The sequence below is a fragment of the Coptis chinensis genome, chromosome 4 (assembly GCF_015680905.1).
Source record: "Coptis chinensis isolate HL-2020 chromosome 4, ASM1568090v1, whole genome shotgun sequence".
Taxonomy (NCBI): Eukaryota; Viridiplantae; Streptophyta; class Magnoliopsida; order Ranunculales; family Ranunculaceae; genus Coptis; species Coptis chinensis.
Window position 1 is genome coordinate 58,148,949 of NC_141459.1, and position 14,696 is coordinate 58,163,644.

Sequence of the window (14,696 nt, forward strand, 5' to 3'; positions counted from 1 at the left end):
GTGTTTTTGTTCGCCGGACCTTAATCTCATACAAGGCTAAAACCATATTTAGCTCAACACATCAACACTCCAAACAATTCGATATACTAGTATAAACCTCTAACGAGGAGATGCGAGGTCGCGGAAGAAAGGGAACCGATTACGTCCTTGCTTCGCTTTTATGAATAGCGTCTTGTTTACGGCGTGTTGAGTGTATATAACAAGTTAGAACACTGAAAAACTTGAAAAATCAAAGTTCGAGTCAAAACTGTAGAATTCCGGAAAATTAGCAAAGGCGGCTGGTGCATCTCATAGAAGGTCGATGCGGCTCCATGTAATTTTCAAATTACAGTGTTTTTAGGGCGGGTCGCTCAATGTTCCAAGCTATAAGGCGTAGCTGCGCTCCTTATAGGCGCGGTCGCGCTCAGTGTATTTTTGTCCGGAACTTTTCAACGCTAAATCGGAAAACCACAGTATGAATCAAACAAGGGTGGGTGGGTGAAATGGGACTTTAAAAAAAAGTACTTACTCTACGAAAACAATGCCAAAGTGAAACTAAGATGGCAGCGACGCCATTTGATAAAATATAAAATGAATAGTTTACCTACGAAATGAACGATGAACTCAAAACGTAAGTAAACTAAAACCCCGGCAGCGTTGAAAAGAGCCCAAAACTGTAGTTTTAACCCTGTAACAGTCATACTATTAGACCAATTATGTGAGTAATAATTAAGAGTTAACACTGATTACGTGTTTTTATGCATTTCAGGTTTCAAAGTCCATTATGTGCAGAAATGTGCCACTTTAGCGAGATAAAGGAGAAAAGGTCGGTTACTAAGGATTTCCGTGATTAAAGGCCAAGATTCAAGAAGACAAAGCCTTTCTAAAGCCCGGTCAAAAGCTGAAAAGTCGACGCGGGCAGAAACAGCACACAAAGTCAGCAGAACTTTCGAAGGCCATATCTTTGGACTCAGACCTAGGAATGGGTCCTACCTTATGTTAAAACGACCGGCTCGGAAAGAGCTTTCCAATGGTCTGAGCCTTGATCCAATAAGAGGAGCAAAATCGGACGAAAGGTCTGTTGAAGCCAACAGCAGCTGAAGAGGCCTTTTTGGACTGAAAGAATTGGGTTTTGGGCCTGATTCTCTGGCCCAAAACATGGCTCCAAGCCCATGCACGATTTTTGGATCTGAATGTATAAAAACCAAAGCTTCAGCTCTTTGTTCTGGTAGATAGTTAATGGTAGATAGTTAGGTTAGAAAATAAGTTATGTTAGGAAGCTAATGTTAATGGAGTTTAGGGTTAGAAAAAGATAGATCTAGATTAGTTTTTTAGATCTAGATCTAGTTTTTTTACATTCATTCAATTAGTTAGTTTAGAATCATATTTTAGTTTTTAGAATAAAGTATTAGTTCTTCATTTCAATTTAGATTATTGCTTAAATTCTTATTTAGATTTAGTTGTCCTAAATTCATAATTAGTTATTCGCAATCTTAGTTCTAAATTAGTTTTAATTTCAGTTTAATTTAATTATGTCTTATTGTTATTATTGTTCTTGTGATGGGAATGGTAGTATAGAAATTTCACATCAAATCATTACTCTCACCATTGTTCCTTTTGGGTTTGAGTAGTTGAATTCGATTTAAGTCAAGAGAGTTAAGAGTGGACGAATCCTGACTCTTTCATATTACTTCATTATTGAGAGTAGGAATATTGATATAAAACACGTATTTAAGTAAATTGATTATTTGTGTTTACACATAGATAGTTAGAATACGTAAAATCATTTTTATCAAATGGCGCCGCTACCATCTTAGTTTCACTTTCGCATTATTTTCGTAGAGTAAGTACTTTTCTTAAAGTCCCATTTCACCCACCCACCCTTGTTTGATTCATACTGTGGTTTTCCGACTCAGCGTTGAAAAGTTACGGACAAAAATACACTGAGCGCGACCGCGCCTATAAGGAGCGCACCTGCGCCCTATAGCCTGGAACATTGAGCGCGACCCGCCCCCGTGTGGAGTGTGACCCACCCTAAAAACACTGTAATTTGAAAATTACACGGAGCGCGACCGCGCCCTATGAGAGCGCACCCGCGCCCTTTGCTAATTTTTCCAGAATTCTACAGTTTTGACTCGAACTTTGATTTTTCAAGTTTTTCAGTGTTCTAACTTCTTATATACACTGAACACGCGTAAACAAGACGCTATTCATAAGCAAAGCAAGGACGCAATCAAGTATTCCTTTCTTCCGCACCTCGCATCTCCTGTTAGAGGTTTATACTAGTATATCAGAATTGTTTGGAGTATGATGTGTTTAGGTAAATTTGGTTTTAGCCTTGTATGAGATTAAGGTCTGGCCGAACAAAAACACCGAATGTAATTACACAACAACATCAACAAACAAGTCTATCTAGTATACCACCCACTACACCTCTAGCTACTATTTCACACACATCACCTAACACAATGCCCGACGAAGAAGAGACTCCTCTCTCTGACTTCTACAAAGCCTTGGCGATAGCCCCAAATCTTGCATCGTTTTCTAGAGACCGATTGGGGATTTCGAATCCCCAAATATTTTAATTTGTTACCCGCTTTTCATGGATTAGACCATGAAAAACCTTATCGGCACACATCGTAGGATTGAACAAGTCCTAACAACATTCCACCATCCTACGGTTGGTGCGGAACAAATTAAACTCGGGGTATTCCCTTTCACCTTAGCCCGATAAAGGCGGCGTCTTGGTTAACGCCCAAATGCCTAATTACGTGGACTCATGGGCTAAACTTGTTCAAATTTGTTTATGGAACATTTTTACCCACCCCTAAAAGACGGATGAGATGCTTTCCAAGATTTATTTCTTTTCGACAAAATCCTCATGAAACATTTTTGAGGCTTGGAATCGTTTCACCGATCTCCTTATAGAGTGTCCACAACATAACTTAGCAAAAGACACGTTAGTTCGTGCCTTTTTCAAAGGACTTCTACACCACCATAAAGAAGTCCTAGACATAATGAATGGGGGTAGTTTTTTAAGCAAAGGAGCCTCGGAGGCTTATAAATTTTTAGAGGATCAAACTAGGCAAAATAACAACTGGGGGGGTAGTGATGATATCCACCGCTCCGCTAGTTCATCAAATACAGTTAAGGCCGCCGGTATGTTTGAAATTAAACACGATCCCGAGCTTAAAACTCTAATCGAATCACTCACTAAAAAGGTAGAGGCCATTTCTATTCAACAAAAGCCTATCCCCGTCATGAACGTAAATTCAAATCCATGTAGTTTTTGTTGGAGCCCTGAGCATCCCGACTCCCACTGTCCTATAGCCTATGAACAGGCTTGTTCCATTAATAGTGAACCTAACGCCCCTTGGAGACAAAATCCCAACTTTGGTTGGAGAAATAACCAACACGTCACACCTCCAGGGTACAATAATCAATATGTTAGGCCAACACAAAGTTTTAACCAAGCTCCACCACAACAAGGACAGGGTCAAGGTAATTTTAATAATTATAACAACCAAGTGCAACCTCGACAAGGTCAAGCACAAAGTCAAGGTAGTTATAATAATTATAATGCTAATAGAGGTATCGTTCGGTAAATAATAACTATCAAAATCCACTAATAAATAATTCACGTGAAATAGTTCCAATCACACCACCCGTGACTACTACACCCACACAACCGGATCGTCTTGACACCTTCATACAAGTAAGCCAAAAACTTTTCCAAACCAAGGCTCAATCTAACCAACAGCTTCTACAATCCGTTAATAATTTAACCCAACAGTTGGCTCAAGATAAAGCCCAACCCAAAGGTGTGTTTCCAAGTCACGAAATACCTAATCCTAAAACAACAAATACAGCCTTTGAGGTAACCGATAATACTAGTAATGAATATGAAAATGTAGGTGAGCTAAAGGCCATCACCACTCTCTCCGCGGAGTGGTTGATAACAAAGTAACTATGCCTATAGTTACCCCACCATAGCCCATACACCGCTATTTTACTAGATACCGAAATAGAAACTAAAGACCCTACCAATGTAGAGGTACCAGTTACAACACAACCTAAGAAACAGAAAGCCACGGTTAAACATCCATGTGATACTATTGCTAAATATAGACAGAAACCACCGTTTCCACAAAAATTAGCCGTGTTAACTAAGGATACAAATTATGAGGAGATTAGGGATGTTTTCAAGAATCTAACTATAAACCTTCCCTTCCTCGAAGCTATTAAAAAGCTACCACACCATGCTAAGTTTCTTAAGGAATTGTGTACTACTAGGCGTAAGACAAATATACCAAAAGACGCCTTTTTAACAGAACAATTCCCAACTCTATCTGAACATAATGGAATTGTTAAGTACAAGGACCCCCGGGTAGATCCCTATTTGTAAAATACACCTTAGGAGATTCTTATACGACGACCGCGTTATTAGACTTGGGGGCTAGTGTTAACTTACTCCCGTTTTATTTGTATAGACAAATAGGTCTAGACGAGATGCAACCCACTAAAATAACATTGCAATTAGCTAATCGGTCTATTAAGTATCCTAAGGGTGTGGTCGACAATGTGCTGGTAAAAATTCAGGATTTCTACTATCCGGCTGATTTTGTCATCCTCGATACAGAAGTCGTTAACGACTCTGTCCAGATCATCTTAGGGCGTCCTTTCCTGGCAACTGCCAATGCGCTCATTAATTGCCGCGATGGTTCAATGTCCATGTCTTTTGGCCATCTTGCTGTTGAAGTCAATGTTTTTAAAACAAAGACATAGTTACCCAATTCGCCTATGGATGGAGAGGTTAGCATGATCGAGAGCTTTGCTCGAGATTATTTCAACAACACGTTCCCTGATAATCATATGCCCAAATTTCTTTCCTTTGGAAGTTCAGACTCCAACATTTCCATCCCTACACTAGTCGATACACATATTACGGATGAGGATGAGATAGATGACTTTCTCAAGGATGTAGAGGACTATCATAGTAACGAGGATATGACCAATCTAGATGAGCAATTCGATGAGTTTCTTAGAGCAGGTGATGATTCACCCTATCAAGAACTACTCTGCACAACATCCACCTAGACTTCCCTCCTTCCACCCTTTCAAAGGAATCTCGAAGTTTGCACTTTCGATCCTTTTGTTTCTTCAGGCTTCATAAGTTTTTAAATCCACCTAGTAAACAAATACTTCAGAAGACAAAAGCGTTTGACACCTTCATTTTCAGACTTGAGACAGTCCCTACCTACACTATGAATGAGTTTTGTGCTAAACCCACATCCTCATTTTTTCCATGCTTTCCTTCTACAACTTATCCATATCCACCATATTCTCCACAACCATTCACCTTCCCATAGTTATTTACTAGAATACCCTCTCGTTCAAAAATGAAAAAGAAGGTGCATGCTAAGTTACGTAATAGGGTTATCCGACTTCGCTTTCATTTCACTAGGTTGCGTCATAGGAAATCTTGGTGTTTGATTGTGTTTGGATATGTTTTCTGTGATATTTATTTATGGAATGATCCACAACTATTTCAGTTGTTGATATATGATAAACTGCATGTTCATACATATGTTTAGATAAAGTCTCGAGTATCTGACTATAAACGACTCAACTTTTGTGTTTGGTGCATTTCCTTTCATTTCCATATATTGGTGAGTGCACCATTAAGGTAATCGGGCCCTCCCTACAGAGTGTGTGGCTGTAAGTACCGGATCCTAAGTCAACGTTTAACATAATTCACGTTTTCCACTCTTGCATGTTTTCTCGGATTTTTGAGTCATGTTTCTATATGGGGTGAATTATGTCTTTCTTGTTATTGTTTTTCTTTTTAAAAAGTAAATATATATATATATATATATATATATATATATATATATATATATATATATATATATATATATTAAAGAATAAACATAGTATTCTAGGAAGTCTCGGGAATCTGACTTTAAAAGACCCACTCCTAAAAACCAAATTTTCTAAGCTTCGTTGTTAAAAAAAAATTGTTCGGGGGTGGGGTGTTCGTGTTTTCGTCCTAGAATGTTTTATGTCCCATTAGAATTGCTTAGGCTGTTGAATTGTATTAGGATTTGGGTTGACATAATCCATGAATTTAGAGTTCAGTCGTTCGCATAAAGTACGTCATGCATGCACTTCGAGGCATTTTCCACTATCTTATATGTCATCCATGGTTGGAGTAGAGTGTTTTATGGATCATTAGATTGGAAATTCTCTCCTGATCATTTCCATATCTCATTCACAAAAATCGGACCGGTAACGAAGCGGCAATTTTGATTTGAAGTTTCGCAAAAAAATCAAAAAATTCACAAATTTCGATTTGGGCTTAAACCCAACCCGCGCACAACCCGCGCCCACCGACAGCGCACTCGCGCCCTTACCTTTGGCCAACAGTCGCGGTCATCTTCTCAGAACCGCCATTAACGCCCACCAAAGCTTCCAAAAACCAAAAAATAAAAAAATAAAAACAAAACCAAATTACCACGCCCATAATCCAAGACCCAACCCAAATCGACTCCAACCGCGACGCCCACAACCTCCACCAATTTCCATCAACAAAAACCACCGGAAAATCAAAATAAAAAAATTTTTTGGTGCTGCCGCGCCACCACACCACCACCACCATCGTTCTTTTTAGTGAGGTATCCCTCATTGCTTCCCCCTACCTTCTACAAACCTCAAACCGTATTCAAACTTCCAATGGCTCAAACAACGAATTTTACCGTAACAAGCTTTTATCGGCGACCACCACTTCGCCGCTTTTCTGGCGATTTAAAATGATCGATAGAGGCTGGAATAGCTTGTGGTAATCGACCGAAGCCTATTACCATGAAGACTTAATCGACGGTTCTACAATACGAGGGAGTTGGAGGGACTAGGATTTTGTTACGGTGGCGAAGAGGAGGAAGGAAGTGACTACTGGGTTGTTGGCGGAGATTCTAGGCATTCCGTCTAGAATCCATCTAACTGTCACGTTGCAGGAGTCCCAATATAATGGGGTAGAGCCATTGATGAACGTGACAGTTATCGAAGGGAACTACAATGCGAGATCGCATTGTGTTCGTCAAGCATCCCTTAGAACCAACCAGCTGGCAGCAGCTCAGTGGATTGGTCAGAACGTCCTGGGGAAGGAGAAGGTCAGCGACATCGGCCTGAACTTCCTTCCACATCTTATGGATACTCCAGGAGCAGAAGTACGAGTTCTGTATCTTAGAGTTTTTGCTTAGCATGATTAGGGGAGTAGGGAAGTCTGTTACACCTCTCCCTGTGTTGATAACCAAGATAATGCTGAAGTTGAAAGCAGCTCAGGCATCTGATAGGTCTTACATCACCCTACACCGAAACCTTTGCATCTATAAGGAGTGTGTCCAACGAGTTTGGAGGCTGCCTGAGGATAGAAAAGAAGACGAGGAGGATGGTGGAAACGAGAATGCCGAGGAGGATGGGGGAAATCAGAATGCCTCGGAGGATGAGGAGGACTTGACTTGTTTTGATGCGGATGCCCTGGAGAGGTGTTGGTCAGATGCAGAACACATGGCTGTGATTCATCGTGGCATGCGTTCGCTCAACACTATCTGCAAAGACCTCCGGACTCGATAGGCAACTATCCATCATAACTTCGAGATCCGTACCCAGAGAGAGGATGAGAGGTGGGAACAGATGAGGGCCGAGCTAGAAGCTCAGCGCCAGTTCCGGACCGACATGCTTGCACGATTCCCACCTCACGGGGATTCTCCTTCTGAGGACACACCATCGAGGCACGAGCGTCGTCACCGAAGGATGAATGGTCTTTGGCCCATCGGGAGCTTCGAGCCAGCCATCTCGGCGTGTGCCCTCCATTACCAAGACGGGGAGTGATTAGGGATAGTATCGTTTGATGTTCTATTTTTATTTGTAGTTTCATTATTGTCACTTATTTTCATATAAGTTTTATTTTCGTAATTTGAATTTTGTAGTGAAATGTACTTCGAATGAAAATTTTAATATAATGCGGTTATTTTCATTATGCGTGGTTGTTTAATATTGATCTCACCTTCCCAAATTGTTTGGGGGTGGTTTTATCTATTCCAGCATGATTTTTATATGACCCTCGTCTTAGAATTTATTGCAGAGTCAAGGTGAAAATATGGCCGTTTAGGCATATCTATGAATAAGTATCATTGTAGGATGAAATCTCGATTAAATAGGTAGATTCTATTATAAATTCAACCTAAAAGATACTAGGTTTGTTTTAGAATCAAGAAAATGAATTGTTTCCGTTTCGGGTTTGGAAATCTTGATATTTCGAAACCTGCCGTAAAACTTTTGACAACTTTCCGATCCGTTTTAGCAACTAAAAACCTATATAAACTTCATACATTCTACACTCACAACTCACACTACACCTAACCTCCATCACTCACCTTTCACTCCCACAATTCCCACGTTTTGTCTCATTTTCCGAAGTTTCAAGAAACTCGAAGGTGCACTTTCGCTCTGTAATTTTTTTCAGTTTTTTTGTCGAGCGCTTCGTCGTGCGAAGGTGAGCGACCAGCTCAAACACTGGAATTCCAAATCTCCATAGCGCAATCGCGCCCTAAGAGAGCGCACTCGCGCCCTGACTTCCGTGGACCAGAAAAATTCTAGTTTTCTGCGTGTAGTTTCCGGTTCATTCGCAGCTATTCCAGAGCATAATTTTGAGATGACATCTCCAACATTGATACCGGAACAGTCTTTCGAGGATTTGTTCCAAAGCACTACTTATGGTGCTTAGTTTCGTGAGGCGATCACATACGTTGGTGGGAGCCGCTTATGGTAAGACGATGCACTTTATTCTCCAACGCTAGCATCTTATTTTTACGATAACTGCATTTTCTTTGAAAGACCAGATGGAGAACAAGTGTTCTCCATCAACATTGATAATGAACCAATGGAAATTACTAGGTTTTTGCTAGCATTTGTTCTTGGACTTGCTATGCCCGCTGAAATACAAGACCCATGGTGCTATTGGGTAGATAATATGTATGTCTACACTTATGAGTTTTTGCATGAGTCTTATGGGGTAGGCATTTTCCGTATCGAGGACCAAGGGGACTATAATGTCGCCTTTGGTAGCCTGTCCATGAACATAGGAACTGTTATGTTTTGGATCATGCTAAACATTTTAGGGGAATAGCGTTTTTCTTCTGTGAATGATGCCACTTGCAGCGTCTTCCTTGCTTTAGCCACGGGACGTATGTGTCATGACCTTCCCCGAACCTTGATGTCTAGTTTAGCTCGATCCCATAGCATGAGGCATAAGTTCCTTCTTATGCCTATTCTAGTTTCCCGTATTATGCTATGTTTCTTTCCTATTTTTTGTACACGTTTTCGGATTGGATTACGGATCGATTAATCGCATGCGACCCACCAATAGTATTATTTGATCTCTCCGTAATGACTTGGCGCGGGTGGAGGATACAACCTCATCAGGTTGCACCCTACACACCCGTCCGACCAAGTGGCTCTTAATAGGTTAGCAATAATAGATGATAAATGGCGGAAGCCCGGCAAATTATCATGGCATGGCGGGGCCTTAAAGGAACCTCACTTCTTATAGAAGAAGAGGATAAGGAAGATGATGAGTAAATGCGGAGATAAGGTAAGTTTTCATTCTAGTTAGTGTCTGCTTATGTCCCAAGCAATTTCATTCTTGTTAACCCCATAATGGGTAGAACTTCGTATAGAGTTGCGTCAGTTTTATTTCCTATGTTAGTACGTTCTAACTTTATTTTGCAGATGTTCCTGAATTTCACACATTTCAATGGTATTTTTCCTACCCTCTTTATTTACAATACTTTGAGGACAAAACATGCTTCTTGTTTGGGGGGGGGGGAGCATAGAAACACGTGTAATTAAGGCATCTGTTAGGATATAGATATGTATAATATGCATTTGTTTTCTAGTTAAAATTTCAAAAATTCAAAAATATAAATAAATAAGTTCATGCTATACACTTAGGAATATTGGTATTGTTTTCCTTCTCTATGCTCTTAACAATCTAGAAGTCTCACGTAGCTTTTGCATCAGAATAATTGTTAGAAACTTAGGTTAATATGTAGGTAATAATCATTGCATCTATCTATAAATATATTACATGAGTATCTATGATTGTTAGCAGTAAGTTTATGAAATCTAGGCTAGAGTACTTATTCTACAAATCCTGTGAGGATATAGCCTAAAGCTTTATATGAGTGAAACATTTGAGAAATGACACAAGGGAGAAGTAAAATCCGGATAGAAAAATCACACGTCCACTTGCTTGATCACTAAACCATATCCTAAGCGAGAATTTAGGCCCTCTTTGGATCGATATAGCCAGAAATTCAAACTGCGTGAATTATTTTCCGCTAGTAAGCCCCTCGAGCCTTTCTTTAGCCTTTCATAAACCACAAATCCTTTACCCTGTTACAAAAACAAAACAAAAAAAAAAAAATTTAACCTACCCAATCTAGAAAAGTCCGAGAATAGAATGAGGAAGAAAGAAGAAGAGAAAAACACGTGTATGTAAACAAAAAGTTAGTTAATTGCTTCAGAAAATAAATAAAAAAAGAAGTTTCCATCCAAAGAAAAGAAAAATAAAAATAGAAATAAAATAAAATAAAAACTCCAAAAAAAAAATAGAATAAAAGGAGTCAAAAGCCAAAAAAAAAAAAAAAAAAATATGGCTAAGGATGGAAACAAAGTATAGCAAAAAGAAAATAACAAGGTTTTCTAAGTTACATAATATGAAAACTCTATTATCTCAGACTTGTCCTTTTTGAATATCCATTTCTTTCCTTCTTAAACCATCTCCTAATCCCCGCAACACCTAATAAAGCCCTCTAGCTCAATTAGGAATATATTAGTGTGATAGTAAGTGGCAGATGTGTTTGATCGACTTCGGCTTCCTTGTTGTCATTGAGATTGTAAGGTAAAGTGTGCCCACTACACACTGGAGTAGCGGAACTTGAGTGGAAAAATTAGAGTGTTGTATCTTGACTATTATTGTGAGAACCTATTTAAGGACGCTATTCCGAGTTTCAGAAACGAACCTGCTAGGCATTTCATAGTATTACTCATTGTATATATGTTTATTCTAGATGGTTGATTATTATGCATATATTAGCTTAGGTTTCGACTTGATTACTCTATATGCATTACTAGTGAGAGGTATAGTTAATTTAGAGCATGAATAAGGAAGCAATAGCTTTATTTCTTAGTCGTTGTAGTATAGATGAAGTTTGTGAGTACCTTCACTGGAAAACTTTCACGAGGCTATAACTCATCCACTAGGGAATTCCTAGTGGTTTAAGGCCTTGTTGCATATAGTCAATGCAATCGCGACTCAAATAAACGAGTAGATAGAACTCCTTTTTGGTCACTTATTCTAATTTCTCATCTTTGCTTGAGGACAAGCAAAATGCTGTTTGGGGGTGGTTTGATAAGAGCCCAAAACTGTAGTTTTAACCTTGTAATAGTCATACTATTAGACCAATTATGTGAGTAATAATTAAGAGTTAACTCTGATTACGTGTTTTTATGCATTCCAGGTTTCAAAGTTCATTATGTGCAGAAATGTGTCACTTTAGCGAGATAAAGGAGCAAAGGTCGGTTACTAAGGAGTTCCGTAATTAAAGGCCAAGATTCAATAAGACAAAGCCTTTCTAAAGCCCGGTCAAAAGCTGAAAAGTCGACGCGGGCAGAAACAGCACACAAAGTTAGCAGAACTTCCGAAGGCCATATCTTTGGACTTAGACCTCGGAATGGGGCCTACCTTATGTCAAAACGACCGGGTCGGAAAGAGCTTTCCAATGGTATAAGCCTTGATCCAATCAGAAGAGCAGAAGCGGACGAAAGGTTTGTTGAAGCCAACTGCAGCGGAAGAGGCCTTTTTGGACTGAAAGAATTAGGTTTTGGGCCTGATTCTCTGGCCCAAAACATGGCTCCAAGCCCATGCATGATTTTTGGATTTGAATGTACAAAAACCAAAGCTTCAGCTCTTTCTTAATGGTAGATAGTTAATGGTAGATAAGAGGTTAGAAAATAAAAGTAGCTTAGAATAGAAAGTAGCCATTAGAATAGCTTCTAGATCTAGATTTAATTCTTTATGTTAAGTTTAATTTCAAATCCAATTCTTGTTTTAGATTAAACTCTAAAATCATTATTCTTAATTAGATTGATTAATAAAATAGCTAGTTTGTTAATTTAGATTCTTGTCATTTACATTTGTGTTAGATCTAATTTCATTTATTACTTGTTATTCAATTCTTAGTTATTAATTAGTTTTTAATTATTGTTTAATTTAGATTAGTAAATTTCAATTCTTTATATAATGTTTAGTTTTAATTCAATCGGAAATGATTGCGTAATGATTCTCGGCTAAACCTCCATTAGAGGGGGTTGAGAAGCCTTGATGAAAGCTTGATTCCGATTATCGTAGAGTCGTCGCAATTTCCTTTCCACTCTATAAGCGATTAGTTCACCATGAGAATGGGTTTAATCGTTCACATGCTAGTTATGAATTGGTAGGAATGCCATGTGTAATTAGGGATTAGGAATAACCATATTGTTCTGCGAAGCAGTTCAATTCGGATTACGATGATTCATCGTTAGTAGGATTAAGTCGAGTTAAGGTGGAATCCTAATCCCCCTCTAACTCCTTATCATAGAATCAACGTTGCATTCCCATAGTTATTTTGATAATCGACTAGTTGCATCTTGTGGGTAGTTGCATCATAGTCTAGTTGCCACTTCGTAAATCTCTCATTAGACTTTAGAGTTAAGAGTACTTATACGTAGAGAACATGAACATACGGAAGAACTAGGAGTGGAACGAACTTCCTACTCTACTATATCTCATAGGATTGAGAGTAGAATCTTTGATAAACATATACGAGCATAAGATAGTTTTAGTTTACTTACGTTTTGAGTTCATCGTTCATTTCGTAGGTAAACTATTCATTTTATATTTTATCAGAGGCTAAAAACAAAATGATCAAAGATGGCCTGTTCCATCTTCTCTCGAAGATTTCAACTATACTCTTCGTCTTAAAATAAACAAAGTTGGGTAAAAAGTAGTATCTCTTTAATTGGTCGGCATTGGTAGGATTTTCCATGTAGAATCTTCATAGTGAATAGACATTCACTATTGGGTTTGAACTTTATGGTTTATTGATTCCACTCTAGTCTGGATCTGCTTCCTCAGCTTTACTTGCAACAATCTATCTCCATTGGTATCTAAGTCCCAGTAGAACATAAATGCCCTCCTTCACATATCTCGGCTCTCAAGAATGTTGATCGTAGATAAACTCCTCTCAGCATTTTGCTATTTGATGTAGTCAGATTCTAGTCAGTTGACTTCTTTGATAAATAGCTCTAATGTCTTCGATCGAGGCTAATGATGCAATATGGAATTTGCCCTCTCCATGGTAAGGTAGCTAGTTGGTTGATTGGCTAAGTAGTTGTTGATTGATGGAATGCAGAATATTCCCCTTCTTCAGTAGGGTAGTTGATCAAATGATGTTGTGGAGTTTTGCCCTCTCCATAAGGGTAAATGCATAATGATGAATGCTGAGCTTTCTTCCTCTTCAATTTCTTCTTCTCGGTGAGTGATTCTCTCATCTACGAATAATGAAAATCATGTACCACCTTAAGACAATAGATTGTCATAGATATGATCAACACTTCTATGGATTCCTTCAGTAATTTGATTAGGCTTCAATGCTCAGAGGGGATCAAGGTTATACCAATATGCACATAATGTGGTTCATCTGTGGTGCCAAGGTTGATGGTCTTTGTCTCCACAATGACTAGCGTCTGTCAATCCTCAGACTGTTCATGAGAAAGAATGGACTCAGTAGCTTCATTGTCCATTCCTTCTTCATCGTCGGGGAGGGATTATAATAATCTACACAAGTCATTCAATCATCTTGCACTAAGGCAAGTGGGTAAATCATATTCTGTGGGATTTTGGAAACCTTTTTTGATTTTTTATATTTTTGAAATATTTGATTTTTTTTTTGGATTTTTGAAATATAACTATATACAAAAGGAGTTAGAACAAAAAGTTTCATGCCCTTTGAGCCCTATTGGATTCATCCGGTGGCTCAACCGGAGCAATATGTTGGCTTGGGATTGGATCAATAATGACTTGCGTTCCCCAATCATCATAGTCTCCATCAATGAATGGATCCTCATCAGAATCTAAGGTCTCTAAAAACCTTTCCCAAATCTTATATCGTGTCTGGGAGTAAAAAAGTGGCATGTTCTCAACATCCACTGGAACTAGGTCAACAATAGATTCCATATTCAACAGATCATCCAAATCAAGTATGGTCTGAGGGTCCAATTATACATGATAAGGTGTGACAGTCTTGTCTCCTGGGTCAAATCCTAACCCTGGGGAACTGGCTAAAGTAAAAGATGGAGTATAGTCTATACCTGACGAGGAGGATGTCGATCCAACCTCATTTATCCAACTAAACTGTCTATCCTCATGATCCAACCTAAGTTGGAGATATCCTGAATAGGAATTAATATCTGGCTCTGAAACAACAACTTCTGAGTTTGGATCTGGGTCATCATCTTCACTCCATAACATGTTAGAATCAATAATAGCATCAATCTCTACCCCTGGATCAGGTAGAGTCAATCCAAGACAATTCACCATGGCACTAGAATTGATA

General features: G+C 38.8%; 1 pseudogene; it reads right to left on the minus strand.

Moving 5' to 3' along the window:
- Nucleotides 1–2,832: 2,832 nt before the first annotated feature.
- Nucleotides 2,833–2,926, minus strand: LOC147504162 (small nucleolar RNA R71; annotated as a pseudogene).
- Nucleotides 2,927–14,696: the final 11,770 nt, after the last annotated feature.